The sequence below is a fragment of the Macrotis lagotis genome, chromosome X (genome assembly GCF_037893015.1).
Source record: "Macrotis lagotis isolate mMagLag1 chromosome X, bilby.v1.9.chrom.fasta, whole genome shotgun sequence".
Classification (NCBI taxonomy): domain Eukaryota; kingdom Metazoa; phylum Chordata; class Mammalia; order Peramelemorphia; family Peramelidae; genus Macrotis; species Macrotis lagotis.
The window spans coordinates 476,360,552-476,385,661 of NC_133666.1; positions in this window are offsets into that span (position 1 = coordinate 476,360,552).

The following is a 25,110-nucleotide window of genomic DNA, read 5'->3' on the forward strand; positions in this document are numbered from 1 at the left end:
TTTCCCCTAATCTTACTTCCCTCCCCCCCACCTGCCACAGAAGGTAATTTGCCATTATTTGCATTGTTTCCATGGCATACAATGATTCAAATTGAATGTGATGGGAGAGAAATCATATTCTTAAGGAAGAAACATAATGTATAAGAGATAGCAAGATCAGACAATAAGATATCACTTGTTTTTTTTTTTTCTAAATTAAAGGTAAAAGTCCTTGGTCTTTGTTCAAGCTCCACAGTTCTATCTTTGGATACGGATGGTATTCTCCATTGCAGACAGCTCCAAATTGTCCCTGATTGTTGCTCTGATGAAATGAGTGAGTCCATCAAGGTTGATAATCGCCCCCATGTTGCTGTTAGGTTTTTCTGGTTCTGCTTATCTCACTCAGCATCAATTCAGACAAATCCCTCCAGGCTTCCCTGAATTCCCATCCTTCCTGGTTTCTAATAGAAGAATAGTGTTCCATGACATACATGTACCACAGTTTGCTAAGCCATTCCTCAATTGAAGGATATTTACTTGATTTCCAATTCTTTGCCACCACAAATATGGCTGCTATGAATATTTTTGTACAAGTGATGTTTTCACCCTTTTTCATTATCTCTTCAGTGTATAGACCCAGTGGCCATATTGCTGGATCAAAGGGTATGCACATTTCTGTTGGACCTTTGGACGTAGTTCCAAATTTCTTTCCAGAAAGGCTGGATGAGTTCACAGCTCTACCAAAAAGATAATAGTGTCCCAGATTTCCCACAACCATTTCAACAATGATCATTATGCTTTCTGTTCATATTGGCCATCTGAGAGGTGTGAGGTGGTATGACAGAGAAGCTTTAAGGATAGAGTATTTCTTGATCTGCTGACTAATCTATGGTATTGCCCTTAATGTCTAAATGTTGTACCCATTTTTATCTTATTTTGGTTTAGGGTATGAGATGTGGGTCTAATCCTGGTTTTTGTCATACTATTTTACCTTTTTTACAAAAATTTTTGTTGAATAGGGAGTTCTTATCCCAGAAGCTAATGACTTTGTGTTTGTCAAACAATAGAATACAACAGTCATTTTCTATTATGTTTTTTGTACCTATCCTAATCCACTGATTCATTGCTCTATTTTTTTTAGTCAGAATCAGGTAGTTTTGATGACTGACACTTTATGGTATAATGTGAGATCTGGTAGAGCTAGTCCACTTTCCTTTATATTTTTTTTCCCAACAGTTCTCTTGAAATGCTTGATCTTTTTTCTGATCTAGATGAATTTTGTTACTATTTTTTCTAGTTCAGCTAATATTTATTTGGTAGTATGAAAGGTATGGCACTAAATAAGTAATTTAATTTGGGTAGAATTTTCATTTTTATTGTAAGAGCTCAAAAGGAGCAAATTTTCCATTTATTTAGATCTGACTTTTTTTGTGTGAAAAGTTTTTTTTTGTGGGGGGGGGGCGGCAAACTCAAGTTGGCAGAGTGATGGCAGGAATTCCCAGAAACTCTTCCTACCAAAACTGCAAAAGTCATAAAATCTTTGCTCTAACTAAATTTTAGAGGGGGCAGAACCCAAGAAAGGCTGAGTAGAGCAATTGCCCAGTCTAAGACAACTTGGTAGATCCACGAGAAAGGTCTATTCCACCGGGACCAGGGTTCACAAAAAGCTGTAGGCAGTCCAGGCTGCAGTCACACCATACCATAGCAAATCAACTTCAGCCTTCTAGGAATAGCCAACCTGGGTTCTTGGGGGTGACTGGGTTGGTGGCAGCAAGAACAGTTTCTAGAACTCTTGGCTGGGTGATTGCCAGGGACCATTTGAAGAGTGAGTGAAGAGCCTAGGCCAGCTCTGGTCTCAGGGTAGACACTGGAAACTTTGGAAACATTTGGCAGCTGCTTCCAGACCACTCAATTCAAAGATGGTAAGGGGTTGGGGATAGACTACAGAGGTCTCTCTCTGCTATCCTGGGAGTAGGATTCTGCTGGTTTGACCATATTCAGACCCAGGTTACAGTCTGGATCCCCACACTACCATGGAAGAGCAGGGATCCTCCTCACAACTCCAGGGCAGAGGGGAATGATTATGGTCATCCACAGACCAAAGGACAGGCCAAGAGAGCAATCAGAGTTTCTCATAAGACATTCAAGGAATTAAGGCTCCTGGATGTGGGTATCCCTCCCCCCAAAAAACCTTAAAGCTTTGGAAGTGTGATAAATAAATCAGTAATAGGCTGAGGAAATGAGCAAAGAGCAGAGGAAGAATGTGTCCATAGAAAATTACTTTGGTCCTATGGAAGATAAAAATATCACTCAGAAGTTGAAAACATCAAATCTCCTGGATTCAAAACCTCCAAGAAAAATAGGAATTGATCTCAGGCTGTGGAAGAGTTCAGCAAAGACTTTGAAAGCAAGGAAGGGAGGGAAAGGAAAAACTTAGAAGGGAAATGAGAGCAATGCAAGAAAATCATGAAATCTAAGTCAGCAACTTGGTGAAGGAGATACAAAAGCACCAAAGAAAATAACATGTTAAAACCTAGTTAAGAGGGGCAGCTAGGTAGCACAGTGGATAAAGCAAGGGACCTGAAGTCAGGAGTTCCTCAGTTCAAATCCGGTCTCAGACACTTCATAATTACCTAGCTGTGTGGCCTTGGGCAAGCCACTTAGCCCCATTTGCCTTGCAAAAACCTTAAAAAAAACACTTTAGAGGTGAACAGGGAGAAGAATGCCTTAAAAAGCAGAACTGGTCATTTGGAAAAAGAGATAAAAATGCTCTCTGATAAAAATAGTCCCTTCAAAAGTAGAATGTAGTCAAAGGAAGCTGATGACTTTGCAAGAAATCAAGAAACAGAAAACAAATCCAAAAGAAAAATTGGAAAGAAAAACTCGAAGAAAATGTGAAATATCTCATTGGAAAAACAACTGGCAGGGCTGCTAAGTGGCACAGTGGATACAGCACTGACCCTGGAGTCAGGAAGACCTGAGTTCAAATCCAGCCTCAAACACCTAATAATTACCTAGCTCTGTGACCTTCACCAGGTCACTTAACTCCATTGCCCTGCAAAACAAAAATGAAGACAGAAAAAGATAAAGAAATCATCTGACCTGGAAAACAGATCCAGAAGAAATAATTTTAAAAGTATTGGAGTACCTGAAAGTCATGGCCAGTAAAAGAGATTGAACTTCATTTTTTAAGATTATAATCCAGCAAAATTGCCCACTCATTGTGCCCAAACTGTGATAGAGCATTCTGAGCTCATTGTGGTCTGATCAGCCACAGACATACTAATTTGTCTCAAACATAGTGATGTCACTTTGGTCTTCTTCAATAATGGAGGACAAGAACCAACCAACGAGGAACTGTAGGTAAGGGCTACAGTTAGGTATATTTTAATAAAAATCATAATGTAAACATCAATCAAATGACCTTTATAGGGTTCAGGTTAATAATAGTGATCACAAAGTAATGAATTATTAAATTGATTCAGAAAGGACTTAAGTCTAGGAATCAAATTAGAAAGATCATTGTGGTTTCTAAATCTAATAACTATCTGAGTATATGTTGACTAAACTAAAAAACTTAAATATATACATATTTACACATGAAAAATACCAATATATATGTTTGCGTATATTTCTGGGTTTGTGTATACATATGTATTCATAAAAAAGATATATGTGTGAAACACTAGCTAAAAGGGAAGGAATTGAGTATAAAAGCAGCAGGGAAGATATCACACAAAAGAAAGTTCTTGAATTTGGACTAAAGGAAAAGATTAATTCTTTGTAGCAAAAGAAAAGAAAAAATGCATTTCTGGTGTTCTATATGTAAAGGCTAGAAGGTAAGAGATAGAGAAATGAGGTACAGAGAGAAAGTCAGTTTGGCTGGTTTGCACAGTACAGGAAGAAGAGAAATGTCCAGTGATCTGGAAAGATAGACTGAAATCAGGATGTATGGGGGTTTTAATAACTAAACAGTAGAGTTTATAATTTATCCTGGATATAATAGGAAGATATAATGTTGATTGAGTAGAGGAAACACCTAGTCCAATATGTGCTTAAGGAAAATCATTTTGCTGGAAGTGTTTAGGATGGTGAGTGAAATGAGGCAAGGAAATCACCAAGGAGGCTCTTACAGTAATCTGATTAGAGTCTACACTAAGGTGGTAGCTATGTGAGTTTGGAAAGAGACAGATATAAAGAGATGGTATAGTGATAGCAATTTGAAGATTTGGCAAATGCCTGGGGTGAAGAAAAGTAAAGGGATAAAGATAATGTCAAGATAAATTATGAGTTTCTGGGAAGGTTAACAGTGCCATTGACAGAAATAGAGAATTTTAGAAGATGGTAGTGTTTAAGGAAAAATACAATAAATTCAGTTTTATAATATGTTGAGTTTGAGATAGGGAGTCATTTGCATAGGGATGATATGTTACCAAAGGAGAATATGTGAGGTTACCAAGAGAAGAAATCCTAATACTGAACCTGTGGAAGATTAACTTCAAAGGAACTTGAAGAGCAGTTTGATATGAGATAATGATATCAGGAAAATGGAAAGAAGGTATCCAGGAAAAAAAAGATGTTCACCAGGGGTCAAATCAAACAAATATATAGAAAAAGATGATGACTAAATTAAAAAAAAAACCATAAGATTTCCCAATTAACACATCTTTGTTATCTTTTGGAGAGAGCAATTTCAGTTCAGTAAATTAAAGTGATGATCTATAAATTTGGAACATAAGAAAAACTTTTATGAGAAGGTAATATTCAAACTGGACTTTGAAAATAGGTAAAGTTAGGACAGCTAGGTGCTTCAGTGGATATAGTACTGGCCTTGGAGTCAGGAGGATCCAAGTTCAAATCCAGCCTCAGACATATCTTACCTATCTGTGTGACTTGGGTAAGTCATTTAACCCCATTGCCATAAGAAAAAAAAAGAAAAGAAAATAGATGAGGTTTTGCCAGAGAGTAGACAGAGATATTAGATTGCTACAATTTATATTCTTAATTTACTGCCCAAATACAATAATGTCCCTCTTATTGAAGATATTGAAGTGGGTGCATTACAAAGATACACTGTCATATCACTTACACAAGCAAAAATAATAACAGGATATGTAACAATTAATTCCAGTTCTTGAATTCTCCCCCAACAATCTCAATGAGTGTCTTCCAACAACTCTTACTTCCATGTAAAGCAACTCTTTGGAAACTTTCATGTTGAATTAGGTGCGGAGGGAACCAGGAATTCAATAATGTGGAGGCTCAACTTGGTCATAGTTCAAGTATAGCCTGACCCAGGTATTCAGAACTATAAGTCTCTAAGATACTGTATTTCTCTTGTTCCTAGCACTGAAGCCACCAAAACTTCCCCTTAAAACATGAATAAATTGTTCTATTGGTAAAAGAATATTCCCACAGTATTTGTTAATATATACATTGCTATAGAGAGAAATACTAATATCTCCTGTCTCTTTCACTTCACTATTGCATTCTAACCCTAACCCTAATTTGTAGGTGCCCTGCTTTGTAGTTTGGGATGATATGGACTAGGGTGAAAAACAAATATTACAAAAAAATATTCCCACCAAAACTCTGGTAAAAATTCATAGACTCTTTGTTTAATAGAATATAGTGCAATGTCAAAGAAATCAAGGAGTCTTTATGGAAAATGCAAGATCTAATTGTGTTAAACTCTTATTATCAGATTTCATGTCAATAGGTCAGATAAATTTGAGAAATATCAGTGTTTTGTTTGTGTTCATGAATACAGTTATGATCAACAATTTAGGACTCTACTTACCCCCTTTAAACCTTCTTAGGTTCTTTTATAACCCCAAAGACTGTTCCTGATTGGTATAACTAAAGAATAAGAATATTTTATTCTGACAACACTTAATATCCTTTGCATTTTCTATAAATAAATGAAAACTAAACACAATATAGAAAGATTCTGATTGGTGATACTGCCCTTGCTCTTTCTCAGAGTTTAGAGTATGGAGTAAATTTACATGAAGTACCTGCTCTTTAAAAGAAGAAATTGAACATTTGGATTTGAAATATGCTCAACAACTGTTTTTTGTGGTTGTTTTTAGTTTTTTATTTTTTTTTAATGGAGAGCATTTTTATTCAGCTGTGATTCCACCTTTAACTAAAAAAGGTCACTCCAAAGCATTAATTTTCTATTTCCTTAAGTCTTTTTTTTAGTTTGTCTTTAAATCCTGCATATTTTCCCTTTCTGCCTTAACATTTCAGCATCATTCAGTGTTGGCTCTGCTGTTAAATTTTTCATTCGGTGATAATAAAATATCTAGGAAGTTATTTAATGGCCTTTTAGCCATATAGATGTATGGATTCAGATGAGATAAATGTATTTCGTCATCTACTCAGCTGATACATGCCCCCATTTAATTGATGACAGATCTATTAACTATAAAATACAGACCTCAAAATGAGCTTTATAAATCCACCCTGGTTCTAGGTTATTTTTTTCTTTCCCTTCTGCCAATGAAAAAAAAAATGTGAAAGAAACAGAAAGGTTAAACCACTGGTGGCCATAGTTAATGGAAAACATTTGAATAGCAGATGTTGGAATAAACCACAAAGTACAATTTGAGGAGTTGTCTAGTCCCCAAGGGACAGGATATTAAATTCAAACATGCTTGTGTATAATTTGCTAGTATGTATTCTATACATTTTTACTTTGTCCTTGAGACTCAATTCAATTGCAATCAATTTAACAAACTTACTTAGCACCTACTCTGTGCAAAGTGCTATTCTAGTAATACAAAAATGAAAAGAACCTTGGATTCTACTGAAGGAGTTTAAACACATCAAGACACATTAAACATCAAAAAGTAAAAAAAAAAAAGCACATCAATAAGTAAATGTCACATATTTACTGTGTAAGTTAAAGAATGATAACAAAGAGGAAATCAGGGAAGATCTTATGTGAGAAGGTGATACTGAACTGTATTTGAAATAAAATATATAGTGAAGGGGAGGAGAGAGAGCATTCAAGCCTTAGCAGACCAATTATGTAAAATAATAGAGGTAAGTATAACCATAGAAATAATAATTATGAGTCACCAATATAATGCTACTAGCCAGCAGAACATAAATATTGTATGGTATTTCCAGGAGTATCTATAGCTTTGCAAAGAACAATTATTACTCTGATCTACCCCCTACAGGCAATGGTGGTACGAATTTTATCATAATAATAATGTCTCTTTCAAAAGAAGACAATTTTTCGTCATAAAAATGAGAATAGACTCTGACAGAGCATGTATATTTTCATTCATTCATTTGGCACCCATGTATAAAGCAACTACTATATTCTCGGCAGTATCTTAGATCTTTGGGATAAAAATATAAAACTAAAAACATCCCCTGGTGACCTCTAAGAGCTTATCTTATACTAGGAAAATCTTGTGATGTTGAGTATTAAAGAACCAATCTTATCAAGGTAAGTAAACAAGTCCAAGTATTAGTCTCTTCATCTCCAGCAGGCAAGAAACATGGAGTCTCTTTTACTCTGAGTATACTGCATATCATATAACGTTACATTATCATAGTATCATAAATTGAAAGTTTGAAGAAACATTAGAGATCTTCTAGTTCAACCCCCTTAGAGGCAGTATTGGAAAGGGGTAATATTTGAATCCAGGTTCTTTAACTCTACACCTATTTTCATTACAAAGCACTGCCATCACTGTAATTAAAACCTCTTTAATGTCATTCATATTTGGAAATTATATGAAGTGCATGGAAACTTTTAAGGTCTCTGAAAAAAAAACCCAAAAACATTAGTGTCTATTATAAGACATGGAAGATATTAACCCAGGCCACCCATTTAGCATATTTACATTCAGAGAAGGTTTCATGTTCCATGAGCAAAGTATAATTACAGTAGCTAAAGAAAATGTGAAATGTGCAAATCCAGAAGCATCTCCATACCAAATGTTCAATTGGACTATGTGCCTGATCTGTGATCTGATTATTCTGAGCTCAGATTAGACTGATCAGTCACAACACTGCCCTTGCCCCAACATTGCGAGGTCTTTGATCCTTTTCAAGTAAAAAGATGAAGAATTAAAAAAAAAATTGAAAAACATGTTGAAATGAAACCAATTATATTGGCAGATTAAATAACCATTTACTTTTCTAAGACTACAGCATTTAGAAATGATGTCTTATCTTCCTGCTAGGAAATATTGGATTATAAACTGGTTTTAAATATACCAAATAGTACAAATCATTGATCTCTGTGATCTGATAAATCATCAGTCTACAAAGTGATGTGATCTGGAAAGATTATAATTAATTATCTTCCACACCTAACAATAGCATCCTATAAAGTTAAAAAGAAAAGCTTAAAATTTGGGGAAGAAAGGCCTTACTTTCTCTAGATAAAGTTTGGAGGTAGAGACAGTTAGCCTTCTGTAATTCAGGCTACCTTCTCAGTATCTGCTAAGTTAGTAACCACCATTCTTGTGTTTTCACCAAACTTCCTATATAAAATTTATCTATCCGAAAAGATCTTCTAAGATTGAGGTTCAATAAAGTATGCTATTGGTTAGGACAAAGGAAACCCATTTATACAGAGAATAAGGTGCATGAAACAAAATGAAAAATGGCATTTGGGGCAGGGGGATATAGAAGGAAAGCTTGTCTGGTAAATGGTACAAATAAGAACCATATAAGCAATCACTTATTTCACCTTCATGGACTTATTTCTATTTTCTAGTCTCCCATAAGAGAAAACATTTTATGACTCCTATAGGAAAACACCAAGGACAGCAAGGTTTTAAAGAAAAAGACTAAGGGAAAAGGGGGAAACAAGTAATGCTTAAAATTAGATAGGAAATTTAATGATAGCTGCTTTGCCAGGGAATCACAATTTTCTCGTTAGTGCTTACCCCTATACTATATTTAAGGTAGAAAGAGAGAAATTACCTTAATTAGGAAATATTTTAATTAAGGAGAAATAGATCACTTGGGGCAAAGTTGGCCGATGAGTCTGTGATTTAAAGTAAATTTAGCAGCACAAATCTCCCTTCACATTCTCAAGTGAAGTATTTTATGCCTTATCTACACATCATGTTTTTATTACTGTACCACTGAGACTTATAAGACAGGTTAAGGAGGTGAGCCTGTCTTAAAGTCAAGGCTTTATTTTATGTTAATTCTAATGCTTAGCAGAATGTCCAGCACAGAGTAGTTCCTTAATAAATATCTGTTGAGTGACCTGTTAAGTCTCCATACAAAGCAGTCTAGAATTCTCAGCCCATGCCTACATAGTACAATCTCCAACTAGAATATAAGTCCTGGGTTTGAGATTCACTACTTCGGAACAAATGGAAATGAGTGCATGGAATGATTAAATGGCTGAAAAATAGAAGTTTTGAAGGTTGACAAAAGTAATTAGGACTTTGCATTTAGAAAACTAACAAAGTGACTACATTTGTAAAGTACCACATTTAATCAAAAGTTTTTAATGCTGATTTTACCACTTACATTGTTAGAACTGAAAAGTACTTGGGTAATAGTTTCTATCCCATCCCCATTATTTTTTTCAGATAAGGAAACAGAAGACCAAAAAAGGAAAATGAGAGTTGTGAAAAGACTTTTCACATTTATATGACCAATTAGTGACAGAATTCCTACCTCCTTGGGGTCAACATTACCTTCTTTGGATAATGTCAAAGAATAATGGATGTTTATATTTCAAAGATACACATGAAGAGGAGATACTATTTAACCCAGCTGATCAATAAAACAATGATTTCACCTACATAAGTTGGCTAATTGGAAATGAGATCACTACACAGATACACCTGGACCAGAGTGATCTACTCTTCTGTACCCTCTATTCTCCAAATATTTTGCAGAATGAGTTTTCTAAACCCTTAAATCTTTGACATTGGCTGGTGATCTGTTTTCATGTATTCCCCCATACTCCAAACTGAAGTATTTTATTCTTTTTATAATTTGTTTCCAATTACATGTAAAGATAATTTTCAACATTTATTTTTGTAAGAATTTTTAGTTCTACATTTTCCTCCCTTATCCCCTCCCCCAAGACACCGGGTAATCTGATATAAGTTATACATATACAATCCTCTGAAACATGTTTCCATATTAGATATATTGTGGAAAAAGAATCAGAACAAAAAAGAAAAAATTAGGAAGAAAAAATAAAAAAATAAGAATAGCATAATTTGGATTGTATTTAGACTGTAATTCAATATCTAAATGTGGATGGAATTTTGCAACACATTTCTTTTGGGATTGTCTTTGGTCACTGCATTGTTGAGAAGACTCAAGACTTTATAGATGATCACACAATGCCACTGTTAATGTGTACAATGTGCTTCGCACTTCACTCACCATCATTTCATGCAAGTCTTTCTAGGTTTTTGTGAAGTCTGCCTGGTCAAAATTTTTTAAAAAAACAATAATATTTTATCACATTCATATATCTCAACTTATTTGGTCATTTCCCAATATACCTGAATCCCCTTCAGTTTCCAATTTTCTGCTACCACAAAAATAGTTGTTATAAATATCTTTGTATATGAGTCCTTTTTCCTTTTTTATGAGCTTTTTGGGATACTTGCTGGATCAAAGGATATGCAAAGTTATTTTGCCCTGTTAGCAAAATTCTAAGTTGTTCTCCAAAATGGTTGGATCAGTTCACAATTTTACCAACTTGTGCATTACTGTATCAGTTTTCTCTTATCACCTCCAACATTTATCATCTTCTTTTTCTGACTTATTAACCAATTTAATAGGTATTAGGTGATACCTCAGAGTTATTTTAATTTGTATTTCTCTAATCAGTGGCATTTGAGAGTATTTTTCCATATATCTCTCTATATATGTATATATGCATATATAATTTCTTCCTCTGAAACTGACCATTCTTATCCTTTGACCATTTATCAATTGAGAAATGAATTATGTTATTATATATTTGACTTCCTTATCTATAGATTTTTGAAATAAGGCCTTTATCCGAATGATTATATGTAAGAAAAAATTTTGCTGCTTTTTGGTTTCTATCTAATCTTGATTGCATTGATTTTATTTGTGCAAAAAAGGCTGTTTTAATTTAATGCAATCAAAATTATTAATTTTGCATTTTATAATGTTCTCTTAGAAATTCTTCCTAACCCCATAAATCAGACAGATAAGCTACTCCTTGTTCTCCTCATAGTTATAAAATATCACTATTTATGTCTAAATCATGCTCCCATTCAGACCATTTCCTACTATGTTATACCTATTTTCTGTCATGATATTTTTTCCAGTTTTCCCACAGTTGTTGTCAAAAAGTGTGTTCTTATCTGGTAAGCTGGAGTCTTTGATTTTATCAAACAGTGGATCATCATAGCCATTAACTGTTTTTTTATACCTATTTCAAGCTATTTTATTCTTGAAGATATAGTCCCTTAAATACAGCATTTTTGTACAGATGTTTTTCAGTCAATTCTGATTCTTGGTGTCCCCATTTTGAGTTGTTTTGGCAAAAAACTGTAGCAGTTTGCCACTTAACTTCTCTAGTTCATGCTGTAAATGGGGAAACTGGGTAAACACATGAAGTGACTTGCCCAAGGTCATACAGTAGCATCTGTGGCCAGCTCTGAATTTAAGGTAAGCCTTCCCAACTGCACCCCTGGCACTTTTACTACCCTATTACTTTGTTTCCTCACAACAAAGCAATATCCTTTCTCTTACCTGACTATCTTAACCCAATTTCCATCCTTTAAATAGGGGCCCTTTAAATAAGAGCTCTGTCAAATATGATTTTTAGTAAATAGGCATTACTGAACCAAGGTTTTAGGAGTGGCTGAAGTGATTGTTTCAATCACATTACTATCATAAGATTTTTAGAACTGAGGATTGTACAGTCTTCAATTTATATATGAGAAATTAAGAAATGATTTGTACAAGGTCATATAGCTACTAACTGAAGAACTGGAATTTGAATTTTGATCTTCTAACTCTACACCCAGTGACCTTTCTTCAGCTCATTTTTTTGCAAAACTTTCATAGTCAGATTTGTTCTGTTTAAACCATAATTTAAAAAACTCATTTTTTTTGTTATTGCTTCACTAAAACTTACAGTATTGGGCTAATATAAATTCAGGGCTTAATTCTACTTGGGGTATGTAAACTCTGTTCTAACACTCATTGGTATGGGACTCTCTATTGGGAATTGTAGGTCTTGTCCTGGTTATTGAGACTTATTGAGAGATGAGTTTGGAAAACTGAATAAACTTTAAGTTTTTCTTAAACATGGACAAATATCACTTCAGGTTGCAAAAAGAAAGGACTCTAAGAAGAAATGAGAAGAGCTAGAAGTCTCCATAATGTACCTATTCCCATTTTGTTGCTTTAAAGACTTCAGGAAATTTTCTTTTGAGTGAGATACAGGACCCCTTTTTCTTGGTTAAGTTCCCTTGCTCCCAATGGAAACATTCCTTTATTCTACATTGCCTGGTATATGTACTTCTATGTATACCTTCTCTGACTTCTTTTTTTTTTTGCTATGATTTGAATAGACAGATTTTTTTTTACTATTTACATTGAGTATTTAGGTGGTATTAAGTGGAGAAGGGGTCAATAAAGCCTTGGGATAGAGTTTGGTAATCCTGCTTCCACCTGAAATGACAAAGCAATCAAAAATTAGAGGGAATCTGATCATATCACTAAATGATATTTAAGGATGCAGATGAATATTCTTCTAGCCTGACTCTTGCTCTTTGTAAAGAGATTAGAGTGGTGGATTCTAGTTCCAATCTCTTGTTTATCCTACTGGGAAAATACAAATGAATGTTTTGGAGCACTGTGATGGAATAAATACATATATGACTGTTGGTTTTACCTTCATTATCCCCCTTTCTAATACAAACTAAAGTCAGAATGATATTCGACAGTATTGCTCAAAAATATTTAGGGCTTTTTAGTTACTTATAATATTTACCTTTCATTTTCTTTTCTTTTTTTTTTCAATACATATGCCACATTTATTTCCTTAATGCTTCTCTCAGCTCTCTGCTACCTTCAATCCCATCAGAGCCACTTTCAAATATTTAGGGAGCTCCCCTCATTTTGATGCTAATGCAGCATTTCATACAGATAACAATTTCTTTTGAATCCAGTGGAGGAAATAAATTAAAGGTAAAATCTGAACTTCGAAATTCTGGCTGGAGGAGTTGATCCTAGTTGGTGGTGGATAGCACAGGCTTTAGCCTTCAGTGGGTATCCTTCATTTTCAAAGAAGAACACATCAGGGAGGTGATATCATGACAAGAATATGAATTGGACTTCAGTGAGGGGGTACTGTTCTAATCTGGGTCCAGTGGTCAGATTTGAATCAGAACAACTGGAGATGGTCTTGGATATGAGGCAATCAGGATTAAGTGACTTTACCTAAGTCACACGGCTAGTAAGAGTCAAGTATCTGAAACCTTACTTTAAGGTCAGTGCTCTAGCCATTGCACCACCTAGCTGCACTAGTGGCTTATATCAGTCTTGGGAAAGTAGAGGTAATATCATGACCTTGAGAGATATGATCAGTCAATCAAAAATGAAGTGAGTCTTCTCTCACATTCCTAATGAAAGCTAATCATAAGGCTTGTCTGAAACACAAACATTTCTACTCTTCTTCTATGACCTACAAAAACTCCCTTAGTTTGAACCCCTCCTGTCATTCTAAGAATATGCTTCTTTTCATTTTCTGAACTAGTCATGGACTCCTTAGGTAAATAATAATGTAACTGTGACCAAGGCTTCCATAAAAGCATTTGCCTTGGATATTTTGGAGAACCCCTATCTCCACCACCAGTATACTTTCCTCTTCCCCCAGCATGATTACATTAGGCTATCCTCAGTGTAATAATTTGAGATAGTGATCAGTGAATAATAATAATTTAATAAGAGCAAAAAGAATTTATTGTAATGCTAATAAATAAAATTTATAAATTTGAAGATTGATAATTTCATCTTTGTATCATTTTCTTAATTTGTATTTTATATTTGTTTTATTATTAATGTACATAACATATTAGCACGGTAGTGTTTGTATAAAATTCACAATTAAATGCATGCATTTTGGATTTATGTGCTAGAGATTTTTTTCCAATGATACGTATGCTGAATCAAAAAAGTATGGAGACAAATTGGCTAGGGGATAAAGTCTAAATTCAGAAAATTTGAATTCAGAGATTTCTATCCTTGATCTTTGAACCTTTGCTCATGCTATTACAGTTTCATGGAAATGAAATCTCCCCTTCTCTGTGTTTAGCTGATGTCTTTAAGACCTAGGCCAAGTTCCATTTCTTCCTGGAAGCTTATGCTGAGCCTGCACCTTGTTCTGATCTTTGCTTTCTCTGAACTCTTTAGCACTTATTGTTTCTATTGATCATTTGGCACTTATCATATATCGCCTTGCAATGTGTGTGTTATCTTTTTTTTCCCCTACAATTAGTGGACTTATCTCCCCAACCAGAATTGCTTCCTACCTACTTCAAAATACTTGGCCCAGTGTTTTGTACATAAGACAAAAAAGAAGTTCTCCTTGGTTTTGCTTGCCTTTTTATTTTGAGAGAGGACTACAGGATATATTTCTTCCATATCTTAACATCCTTGTATCTTTGAATAAGACATCCCCAAGGACCTCCCCATTCCTAACCTCTATCCCCATTTTCAACCTTGAGGAACATAGTTTCTGCAACCTTAGTAAGTAGGTCACAGGCACATGACAGTGCCCCATCCCTGTGAAAACCACAGATATATAACAAAAACATTGAGTTGCAATCAAGAGTATTATAAAACCCTGAGTATTTTGAAATATAATTTTTTTCTTTAATCTAACTTAATTGTTAACTAAAGAGCCAGTTTTACTGATGATTGAGATGAGGTTACATTTATATCTGATGCATTTCTATTCTAGAAGGTATTTGCATTCATTTCCCAAAAATTAGATTTTATGGCTACTCTGGGAGTTCTGGAATAGTTTGAAAGGAGCAATCAGGATCTGGATTATGAATAATCCTTCCTGATTTGCATGAACTGATGCTGATACAGATGATCAGAACCATAAAAATATTATACACTCTTAATAGCAACATGGGGATGATGATCACCTTAATGGACTTGCTCATTTCTTCAGTGCAACAACCAGGGACAATTTTGGGCTATCTGCAATGGACAATACCATCTGTATCCAGATTAAGAATTGTGAAGTTTGAACAAAGACGAAAGACTAATACCTTCAATTTAGGGGGGAAAAGTTATCTTGTTATGTAATTTTGCAATCTCTTATACTTTATTTTTCTTTCTTCAGGATATGATTTCTCTCTCATCACATTAAACTGAGATCATTGTATACCATGGAAACAAAATAAAGGCTAACAGAATGTCTTCTGTGGGGGGTGGGAGAAAGGAAGCAAGAATAGGGGGAAAATCGTAAACTCAAAATTAATAAAAACCTTTCTAAAATTAAAAAAGAATAATCCTTCCTTATATATTCCTATGACCAGAAATCAATTAAAAGCTGCTTGATTTATACCAGGCTTTACAAGATAAAACAATAAATTGGAGCTTCATTAAGAACAAACTGGTTGGGAGAGGTAGTTGCCCTATTCACTAGAGTATGGCATCTGAATCAGTCCATTCACATTCAATGTTCAAGTCACTCAGGACCTAACTGAACTTTCTAGGAAGGGAGAAATAGTGAAGTTGCATTTATGACTATGGAATTGCTGTAACACAGGTCATGCAACTTCTGTTTGAAGACATATTTTTTTATCCTTTTAATTTCTTAAAACATATGCAACCTTCATCTAGGATGACCACTGCTTCAGTAAATAAATTTTAAAACTCTAAGAACTCATGATTTTATCATTACTAGTATTCTTTTTACCAATCAATGCTAATCCTCTCTATATATTTGTAGTTAGTCTGTTTGAATTGCTTTAGAAAAAAATTCATCATCAAGAGGACAACTTCTTTGCATGATTGAGTCTTGATCCTTTGAAAGACAAAGATACTACTATCATTTTTTTCTTATTTGTTTGAATCTACCATAGTTTACTCTGCAAGTGCTAAGAATTTGATAAATCAGGATCTTTTTCCACTCCAGAATAAGGTTTTAGAGTGGGATATTAATGGAGATTAGGTTGACGTCACTAAGAAAAGAATGGGAATGAAATTTCAGCCCAGGTTTAGAGTGGGATGAAGGGATTTTGATATGTTTCAGAGTAGAATTGGATGACAGGGTTTTTATAAATATTTAAAATATAGGAAATAAAGATCTTTTATGTTTCAGTAAAGTAATGGAAAAGATAACCCTTAAAATTTTTCAACATCTTGACTCTAAACTGCTATATTAGCCCCAGAATTGATGCAGTGTTGTCATTCAAGCAATGAATAATGTTCATAATCATTTCTATGTCAACAGTCTTTTTGATTCTTTAAGAAATAAAGTTATATATTCATTATATCGATGATTTGAGTATTCGTTCCACTAATGAAATTTACCAGGAATCCAGTGTATTCCTTTTTTGGGTCATGCCATCTCTCAAATCCTGGACAATGGATTTACTCAACATGTTTTGTTATCATAGAAATTATGCTGCCTCTTACATTGACATTATTCAATGTGTGTCTCCATGAAGTTGGTTCATATGAAAATTTCATTCAATGGTCATTGAGGTATTATAAGATAATAACCATCTAGTATCATCAAAAGAACAATGGTATTAAAAAGATTGTCTGTAATATCATAAAAATGATTTGGAACTTTGAAACATTAATGCATTATCTAAATGTCGTGAATATAATCCAATCCATATCCATCCTGCTATTCAGTATTGAGTGTAGATTACTGTTGATCTATAGTTCCCATCTCACACAGATATACTGATAAACTAATTCAAATGGGTGTTCAATCAATTACATCTCATGGTCTGGACAAAAGGTTCAATTTTTCATCCCTTTGTTTTTGCTAAATGAATTGTTTGATAAATCCTTTATGAGTAGTTGTATATATCAAATATATTTATTAATAAACTAGAATGCATGGTAATTGACAAATTATTATATTTAAGATGTATTACTTAAAAGTGTTTTATAATCTCTAATATACCTATTTTCTATGTGAATTCTGTGAAAGGATTTAATAAGGGTAATAGAATGCAATTATTGGTTTAAAAAATCCACTAAGCAAACAAACAAACAAAATGTGTCTGGTTGTATGATGAAATCATAGTACAGGGGAAGGCAATTATTAGGAAATCTTTGTGGGCCATAATCTCTATATGAGACAATATTTTGATATGGCAACATGAAAACAAAAAAGGTAGTTATTGAGTTAATAGAACTTTCGTATCTAGACTCATGCGGGCATACACATATGTATATATTTACTTTTACCATTCATACACATACCCTGCAGATGCCAAGACTGAAAAAATACAACAGGGTAATAATCATGCCATAGTCTTTTCTAGTTAGACTGTAACCAGTGTATTTCATTCTGGGAAATAAATTAAATAGGAGACTAGGATGTGAAGGTAGTTGAAAATAATGCCTTATCAGGTTACATCAAAGGAATTGGGATGAGCCTGAGAGAGAGAATAACTGGGAAGGCAAACACTAGCTGAATTTAAGTGTTTGGGGACTATGATCTGAAAGAAACATTTGTTTTATTTTGATTTTTCCTAAAGAGCAAAGTTAATGTCAACAGGGAAAGATGCAGCAAGATAAATCATAATTGATATAAGGGAAAAAAACCTTCCTACAAAAGTCTAAAAATGGAACAGAGTTAGCAAAGTCTTTATTATCATTGACATTCAGGAAGAGACTGATGATTCTTTGACAAGAGTCTCTTCAAATGACTTTGTGGAATTCAGATTTACCTTGTTGTCATTTGTCCTTTGTCCTTGAAGACCACATACAATATCAGGGAGGGGATGTCATGGCACACACACACACACAGGAATTGTATTTCAGTGAGGGTGTGCTATGCTATGTCATCCACTTCACTTTCTCCTCCAGAGCTATCTTGGTCCAGTGGCCAGATATGAATAAGGACAACTGATGATGGTCTTGGAACAGGAGACAAATAGTTTAAGTAACTTGCTTTGGTTAACACAGCTAATAAGAACAAATTTGAATTCAGGTCCTCCTGACTCCAGGTCCAGTACTTTATCCACTGTACCACCTACTTTAACACCCTACTCTAATACATCAAGAGATAGCAAGTACTATAAAGCTAAGAAAGCTTTGAACATGATATCAGGGAGAAATTCAGTTCTTGTCATTTCTGTATCAGCATTCTTGAGTTTTGAGAGGCTTATCACCAGGCTAGCTAGGAACAAGGAGATTTTCAGTAACTCTTAAGGTTAGTAAGAAAACATAGAAGACTGTTGGGTCTAAAGTCAGGAAGACTATTCTTTGTGAGCTCAAATCTGGCCTTAAACACTTATTAGCTATTTTAACCCCTCATATTCCCCATCTATAAAATGAACTGAAGAATGAAATGGCAAAAAACTCCAAAATTTTGCCAAAACAAAATAAAACAAAAAACAAATACGGTCCTGAAGAAAAATGAGTGAAGAATAACTATAACTCTCATGGACTAGTTACTGAATTGGAGAAGGATTAGAATTGCTTGTGAGCTGTATTCACACTGAAAAAAATCATAATTACATTAGATGTCATACCTGAGAACTTTTCTCTTTCTGAGATGCTATAATTCTTATGTTCTTATTTCATAATTATAAAACTAGAAGGGACCTCACAATTCATCTAATCTACTACCACCACTACTCCCTAATTATACTGTTGGCAAAACCCAGGGATAATATACAACTTGCTCATATTCACATAGATAATTTGATTATTATATGATTTGATTCTCATAATAACCCTGGGAGATAAATGATTAATTTTCCCTATTTTAGAGATGATGAAACTGAAGCAAACGGTGGCTAAGTGACTTTTTCATTGAATAGAATTTTTTGAAATTAAAAAAATAAATGTTATATCCCTATCATTTATTCATCTACATATTCAACAAAGTTTCATTATATGCCTATCAAGTGCCAGGCATTGTGCTCGGCATTTTTAATTCAAAAGACAAAAACAAAAACAGTTCCTGTCCCTAAGGAACTTGCATTCACTGTAAACATAAGTCCCAATGAAATATTTTATTTCTCTGTTCATGAGGTATTATGCATGCATGCCTTGTTTTTGCCTTATTCATTTATTTTTTATGAAATGGCTTCTCTGAGAATTGAGACATAGTGTTAGCTTTCCAATTATTATGACAGGTTTGCTATATTCAAAACATTACCTTGATTTGGGGATAAAATACCATAACAAATAAAAGAAATCTGACACCTTTCCCAGACATGTCTGTGCTGCTTCTGGCTTGCTTCAAAATTAATTTTTTTTGGACTTCGATCATCTTCCTTCTAATACTTAAGCATTTGAAAACAAGAACACAAATAAATATATGTGTATTTATATATGTATTTATGTATGTATGTGTGTATACAACTTTGTGTATGTATACATACTACATATACATGTACATATATATATGTATATATAGGGAGAGAGAGACAGAGAGAGAGAGAGAGAGAGAGAGAGAGAATGAGTGTATTCCCTTGGGACAATGCCTTGTAATTTTACCTTTAAGGAACTGACAACTTCTGAATGAAAACATAATTTATTGAAGAAGGACACAGGTTTTCACAGCAGGCAAAATGTAATTTTAGAGTACAATTTGTTAGACAGTATTCTTCTTTTGAGTGAGTGAAAATACCAAAGGACTACTATAGTTCTCTTTCAACTACCTGGTAAAGCTAAACTGACCTCTCCTCTGTGAAACAAGGAAAGGGAACTGAATTCAAAGTAGATTGGAATAGCACTACATAGGAATGATAAGTCAAATTTCTGTGAATTGTTGCATGTGTGTATTTAGTTTTGAAATGATTGCTGATCTTTTGACTTTTGCAATTTTCTCTCTGGTAAAGTTAAACGTGTTGTTGCAAAATAGATGAAAAATAACTTAAAAAGACAATGTGGAGAGAAATTTCCAAGTAATATTAAAGATTATGATTCGATTGGCAAAAGATGGATCTATTAGTCAAGAAGAATTCATAGGTTGAGTTAAAGAGGGTCCAAAACCACATCTGTTCCCAAATTTCTTGATCATTAAAATTTCTACCACTAGAGTTATTCTTTTTTTTTTTAGCTCTTTTGCAAGGCAAATGGAGTTAAGTGGCTTGCCCAAGGCCACACAGTTAGGTAATTATTAAGTGTCTGAGACCGGATTTGAACCCAGGTACTCCTGACTCCAAGTCCAGTGCTTCATCCACTATGCCACCTAGCCGCCCCTAGAGTTATTCTTTCAATTTAGATGAGAGGTTTTTTCTAAAATTCTCCCATAAAATTATTTTTAACTTGGGGGCATAAAACATTGACCAGTTAGTATCTATTCATATTTTAAAAGTTTTCTTTGAATTCAAAATCATTAATTATAAGAGAATTATAACTCAACTAAACACTTCTTGAGGGCAGAGAATTTACTTTGCTTCATTTTGTATCTCTAGCATCTTATAAGCACTTAATAGGTATTTAATAACTCTATTCATTGATTAGAAGGCATCAATGTCCATTTCAGGTTTTTTTTTGCCATGATACAACTTTCAAGCATACTAATATGTGTGTGGTTCTTGAAGACAGTTACACTCTGAATTTCAAAATTTATATTATCTTTATCTAACTGTGACTGGAATATTATAGATTTTTTCATTTATTTAATTTTTTCATTTATGGAGTAAAACAAGGATTGTCATAACATATAGTAAAGATTATTGCACATGAAACTGCAACTCTGTTATTTACAACTTTCTACTGAGAAAGAGTGCCCTGTCCTAGAGGTAGCTACCATTAGAAACAAATAAATATATATGTGCAAAATTTTTCTATACATACTTCTATCTATCAATATCCCTGGATGGAGATAGAAATTTTCTTTATAGGTTCTTAATAATTTTGATATATACATACATACATATCATTGTCAAACTGACTTATTCTTTATTATGACTCAAAGTCATTTAAAAATAATATTGCTGCTATAGCATTAATATTTTCTTGATTCTGTTTGTTTTGATTTTCATTATTTTGTGCAAGCTTTTCCATGTTTTTCTTTTTCTTTTTTTAGGTGTTTTACAAGGCAAAGTGGTTTAAGTGGCTTGCCCAAGGCCACAGGGCTAGGTAATTATTAAATGCCTGAGATGGGAGTTGAACCCAGGTACTCCTGACTCCAGGGCTGGTGCTTTATCCACTGTGCCACCTAGCCACCCTTTTTCATGTTTTTCTAAGATCAATGAGTTCATCATTTCTTATAGCACATTAGTATACAATCACAATCATGTTCAACACATTATTCAGTCATTCCTCAAATAATGGGCATCCCTGTATGGTAGGTTTAAATAAATGTTCCTAATTGATTAATTGAATGTGACTCTCACATATCATTTAATTTAGCAATATCCAATCTTAAGTTTTGGGCAGTCTTATATGGATTATTAGATTCAGAATTTTAGATCTAGATGGTACTTTAGGATCATATCATTTCAACCATTATATTGCAAAAGGAAGACTCTGAATACAATAGATCTAAGATTTATCCAAGTTTACACTGCCAAATACTGAAAGACAGAGATTTTTGTTTCTTTATTTGTTTCTTTGCTTATTTATTTTTATCTCTGATTCATTTTTCATGCAACACTATGCACTCTTGTTGAATGTACTGAATTCTTACTAGAGCTTTTCCCTGATCATAAATATTGCTTTGCTTTATTTATCCTTTTTAAATCTCTCCCAGTATCTGGTATAGTACACTATATATGGAATGTGGCATCCCTATCCTATTTTCAGGGTGAGAATTCTTAAAAGGAAAATAGTTCAGGTGAAAGCTAAACATCAAAGTTAGAGTTGTTCATGTATTTCCAGGTAGCTACTTTTCAAAATAACATAACAGACATATTCATGAAGTTTTATTGGTTGAAAGAAAGAGGAGATATTGGAAAGAAGAAGGAGGGGGAGAAGGGATATAGTGTCCATATTAAGTAGGATGTTATCAAGCATAATCTGGCCTTACCACAGCAGCCAAACCCTCTTCTGCTTCAGTAGTCAGGATTTTAGTGGCCACATTAGGTGGTACGTTAAGAATGAATCAAGAAACCAATTGGCTATAGGAGTCTTCCTTCTCTGTTCTACTTTCTTTTTCCCTTCACTCTTCTGTACTTTTAGGGCAAACTTTAAATACACCTTGTCATGTTTCTACTTGGAAAGTACTTTAAAAACCTGCACTAGCACTTTAAGTGTCTTAGATTAGTCATACTACAACAGACCAATTAGCTATACATATTTTCATGTTAAAATTTTAAACCTTTTCTTCTTGGAAAGATGTACCCTAACTTCAATTTCACTGACAATAGTTTTGAGAACTCACAATGAGGCAGAGAAGGAGGACTTCAATGGGGAAACATATGTGACCTAGAAATTTATAACCATCCTTTTACATCCCTTGTTTATATGAATTTTGTTTCATTCATTCACTCATTAGGATTTGCACTAATCCAAGATTAGCAAATATTTAGCAGGATACAAAATGATTTGTCACCTCCCCAGTGAAATAATTTTATTGCTACATGTATAACTGCTACTGTGGTCCTCTTCCTTCATCTATTTTTTCTCCTTAGATAACAAGGACTTAAATCTTTTTTACATTTAGGAAGATGAAGAAGTTGTTAACTGAAATTCAATGAACATTAATAAAATATTTCTGAGATAAATACTTCTTAATTTCTGATTATATTAAGAAAAAAATAATTTTTTGTTCTTAAGGAGCTTACATTGGAATAGAAAGAAACCACAAAAATCATAGAGAAAGAAATATAAATATTTAGAGAACCCTAAGAAAGCATTAATAAATAGGAGAAGTTCAAACTTGAGCTGATATTTTATAACCACCTCAATATTTCTGTAGATTTGTTTATTCTTAAGTGGACAAAAGATATGGTAGAGAAATATTTGATTTAATGTGGAAAAGGCATATTTACTACAGTTGTCATAGTAAGGATGTGGATTAGTTTGAAGTTCTTGATTGAATCAATGAATCAGAGTTATAAATTAAGTAAGACTAAGGCTCCCTTGAACGAATCAGCTAAGGGAATTAGACTAGATATGAAAAATCCTTGAAAGAATTGTAGTGAAACCACAAGGGTTCATACTGATATATGCTGAAGTAATTTGATCATTTAGTCGGCCAGTTCAGGAAACAAGATTCTCCTTATTTCTTTTTGTCCATAGTTCTTTTTATCTCTTCTCTACAATCACCCTCCATTGTGCAATTTCTTCCCAGGAGATTGCTTGACAAGGCTCTCTCATCTCTACTTCTGAAAGTAAAACAGTTAGGTTCTGAGTTGGCTATTTTGTAAAAGTCCCAAAGTATGTGACTAAATATCCTCAACTAATGCCACCACACCATCTTTGGAGTGTCACATCAATTCACCTAATGGCTTTCAAGGATTCTGGGAGCTAGATTAATATTTTTGATAGATTAATAGATTAATTGATTGATTCAATGTAGAGATTTAGTCCAAGTGCAAACTGCTTTTAGATGGATTCAATCAAGTAGTGGTGTTGAATGTCACTCTTACTTTATGACATTGTTTTTCCTGGTTTTCCTCCTACCTTTTTGACAACTTCTTGATTCCTACAAAAAAGGAAGAGATACAGTTTCCAGAGTCAAAGAACCTGGATTCCAGGCCTAACTAGTACTTCCTACTATGTGACTTCACTTATGTCTCTTCTGAGCCTTTTTTGTCTTGCCTCTATGCTATTTTTTTTTGATATCTGATCAACTCCCTTGGTTCAGTCGTCATCTTTAAGAATATGACTCCCAAATCTAACTATCTAGCATTTTTTCTATCTCACTCTAGTCATAAGTCATCAATTTTTGCTTCATATCTCTTCCTAATATGTGTGTATCCTCCTGTATTTATAAACATATGGTAAATATCTTCTATGTCTTTATCTTCAACCACACTTTTATGTATACTTATCTATATCTTATAAGCACTTTAAGCTGAAAACATTAAAACAAAAGTAATCTCTTTCCCTAAAACTGCCCTACCTTAGACTTTTCTATATTTGTGAGGTCATTATCCCTCTCCACCCCCTTTCCACATACATTCAGTTGCTAAGTCTTATTGATGCTACAGCCTACCAGTCTTCACCTTCTCTTCTTTTAGTCACTGTAATTATTGCCTTCATAATTCAATCCCCCTCATCACCTATGATATGTTTAAATTTAATACAGTCATAGTTGGTCTTCTTGCTTCCAGTTTTCTTGCTCTTTGATCTATCTTGCACATAATTGGGAAAATAGTTTTTCTGAGGTAAAAGATAATACTTTTCAAAGACTTCTATTACCAATAGGATACATTCCCTAGCCTGTTATTTATTTTCTTTATATCTCCAGAACTCTTCAAAATCCCTGGCACATATTAACAATTTAACAACCTTTTGTTATCTGAGTGAAGAATCAGGGTCGACCAGAATTAGGTCATGAGTAAAGAAACAGCTTTTTGCCTACCTATGTGATGTTGCTCCATGTCTATGATTAGGTAGTTGCTATGATTAGGTAGGTTCACATAGTTTTTGCATGCCTTACCCTCTGAAGTTCCTTTCTAGGGATTATTTAGGGGTTGCCCTTCAGTGACCTCCTCAAAGCCAAGAGCATGACATTACATTCAGTTTCCATCCATGATAATGACCATTATTTCAAAGGGCAATGTGATCCTTGTTCCATTAAGCAATCATATTCATCATGTATTGGGACCCCCTTGAGCTACATTTATTCAGGAACCAAAATGAAGACTCTTTCAGGACATTTGGCATTGAATGTCCTTCATATTACTGCCAGTAATTTCATTTTACTCCCCCCTTCAAAACATCTTTATTTCAGACAAACTGAAATATTATTTGTTCTCCTTAATTCCTTACTACCCTTCCTACTTCCTCACATTCCTAGAA